The 3,109-nt window shown below is 45.1% G+C and overlaps 1 pseudogene; it reads left to right on the top strand.

Annotated features, from left to right (window-relative positions):
• Positions 1–2,431: 2,431 nt before the first annotated feature.
• Positions 2,432–2,525, top strand: LOC116089560 (annotated as a pseudogene).
• Positions 2,526–3,109: the final 584 nt, after the last annotated feature.

Here is a 3,109-nt window from a genome sequence, read left to right as displayed (position 1 = left end):
TCCCAGCAATGCAAAGTTTTCATTTTAGTAGTTCTGGTATCTTTTTTGTTTGTTTGTTTGTTTTTGTTTTTTGAGACAGGGTTTCTCTGTATAGCCCTGGCTGTCCTGGTGCTCACTGTAGTCCAGGCTGGCCTCGAACTCTGAAATTCGCCTGCCTCTGCCTCCCAAGTGCTGGGATTAAAGGCGTGTGCCACCACGCCCGGCTGGTATCTTGTTAATCACAGCTCATACTTTAGCCCCAGCTAACCAGAACCACAGAATCTTCACAATCAAAACAACATGGCCCTGATAAGAGTCTTTAATCTTCCCTCTGAAATTTTACAAGCCAGGCCTCCATCTCTGCACTGTTCTCAACATGATCTTCCAAGCTCCCACAGAACATCCCACAGAGTTCTTACCAACCAGTGGCTCTTCTAGCTCAAAATTCCAAAGTCCTTCCACAGTCCTCCCCAAAACATGGTCAGGTTGTCACAGGAATACCCCACTATGCTGCTACCAATTTGTCTTGGTCAGAGTTTCTATTTCTGCACAAACATCATGACCAAAAAGCAAGTTAGTGAGGAACGGGTTTATTCAGCTTATTTCCACACTACTGTTGATCACCAGAGGATGTCATGACTAGAACTCAAGCAGATCAGGAAGCAGGAGCTGATGCAGAGGCCATAGAGAGATGTTCCTTGCTGGTTTGCTTCCCCTGGCTTGCTCAGCCTGCTCTCTTATAAAACCCAAGACTTCCAGCCCAGGGATGGCACCACCCACAAGGGGCCCTACCCCCCTTGATCACTAATTGAGGAAATGCCCCACAGCTGTATCTCATGGAGGCACTTCCCCAACTGCAGCTCCCTTCTCTGTGATAACTCCAGCCTGTATCAAGTTGACACACAAAACCAGCCAGTACAGCTGGAGAGATGATTCAGTGGTTAAGAGCACTGGCTGCTCTTCCAGAGGCCCTGAGTTCAATTCCCAGCAACCACATGGTGATTCACGACTATATGTAATGGGATCTGATGCCCTCTTCTGGTGTGTCTGAAGAGAGCAATGGTGTATTCACATACATAAAATAAACAAACTCTTTAAAGGGAGGAGGAGGAGGAAGAGGAACAGTAGAAGGAGGAGGAAGGAGAAGAAGGAGAAGAAGAAGAAGAAGGAGGAGGAGGAGGAGGAGGAGGAGGAGGAGGAGGAGAAGAAGAAGAAGAAGAAGAAGAAGAAGAAGAAGAAGAAGAAGAAGAAGAAGAAGAAGAAGAAGAAGAAGAAGAAGAAGAAGAAGAAGAAGAAGAGTGTGCCCTTTGGGCACTTAAGGAAGTCTGGAAATTTGTGCGGAGTTCAGATGTGTGCATTGACACCAGGCTCAATAAAGCTGTCTGAACCAAGGGAATAAGGAATGCTCCATATCTCATCTGAGTTTGTCCAGAAAAACGTAATGAGGATGAAGATTCACCAAACAAGCTCTACACGGTGGTAACTTACGTGCCTGTTACCACATTCAAAAATCTATAGGTGGTCAGTGTGGATGAGCACTAACCTGCCGAATGTTAATAAAGTTGCAGAACTGACTCTAAATAAATAAATAAATAAATAATAAGTTGACTCTGCCGGGTGGTGATGACCTTTAATCCCAGCACTTGGGAGGCAGAGGCAGGCAGATTTCTGAGTTCGAAGCTGGCCTGGTCTACAGAGTGAGTTCTAGGACAGTCAGGGCTACACAGAGAAACCCTGTCTCACCCCCCGCCTCAAAAACAAAAACAAAAAAAAGTTGACCTCTAATGACCACATGAGCATCTTGAAACATTCATATATGTGTACCACACATACAAACACATACTAAATAAACGAACATGAATAAAGTTTTTAAAAATGTATTTATGTTCATTGGTGTTTTGCCTGCATGTATGTCGATGTGAAAGTGTCAGATCCTGGAGTTGCAGTTATGAGCTGCCATATGGGTGCTGAGATTTGAACTGAGGTCCTCTGGAAGAGCAGTTAGTGCCCTCAACCACTGAGCCATCTCTCCAACCCCTAAAAAAGCTTTTAATGCAAAGAAAAGTTAACTATGGGCAGATGACAAGCCCTTCTTTTCAGAAGCTTAAATCCATTGGGGAGGCGCATGCCCGTGGAGGCACATGCCCGTGGAGGCGCATGCCTGTAATTCCAGTGCTTGCTTAGGTTGGGGGTCGGGGTGAGGCAGAAGGATTGCTGAGAGTTTGAGCCTAGAGTTGACTTCAGAGTGAGACTTTGTCTCAAAACAAAAAATAAGATGGGAAGATGAATCCATGGCAAAATGGTTGCTACACATTACGACCCAGGACCCAGGAAAATTCCAAACAACAGTACGTGGTTCTGAAATCCCAGGGGCCCCTGGGAGGAGGCAGGAGAAGGCGCTTAGGCCAGCTAGCCTGAGCTACACGTCTGTGAACAAGTGAAGCCTTGTCTCATACTCAACTCTGCAGCACATACACTAAAATTGTACTGATTAGCATGTCCCCTGCAAGAGGATGACACAAATTTGTGAAGTATCCCATATTTTTCATAACAGAGAGAGGAGGCAGAAGACTCCCTCGTGCATTCATGTGTGCCTGCACACATATACATTATGTAACCTACACACATATACATATGTAACCTACACACATATCCATCTGTAACCTATACACATATACATATGTAACCTACACACATATACATATGTAACCTACATACATTAACATATGTAACCTACACACATATACATATGTAACAGCCTCCCCCAGACCTTGGTCTGTCTACCTGTTCTTGTTAACTGAAGTATGTCAACCCAGGATATGGTTTTTGTGCTAAAAGCTCACCCTGAGAAAGGCTCAGGGCCACAATGGGACCCCCAAAACTCAGTGTAGTCACTGGTAGGCTAATAAAGACTTTCTTCCACCTGTGTCCAAGTAGTGGGCACCCCACAGAGAACAGCTAAAGAAAGAGGGGAAAAAGAAGAAAGAGAAGTAGAAAAAGATAACTCAGGGCTCTGGGGTTTAAGGCAAGGGATCAGTGTTATCTTGCCTCTAGTGAAGACCTTATGGCCTAGGACACTGTAACAGCAAAAGCACATCTCAAAGAGACAGCTCATGGAAGACAGAGCATG

The sequence above is a fragment of the Mastomys coucha genome, unplaced genomic scaffold, assembly GCF_008632895.1.
Source record: "Mastomys coucha isolate ucsf_1 unplaced genomic scaffold, UCSF_Mcou_1 pScaffold14, whole genome shotgun sequence".
NCBI classification, from domain to species: Eukaryota; Metazoa; Chordata; class Mammalia; order Rodentia; family Muridae; genus Mastomys; species Mastomys coucha.
Note: the sequence above shows the minus strand (reverse complement) of the source record. Positions and strands in the feature narration are given on the sequence as shown.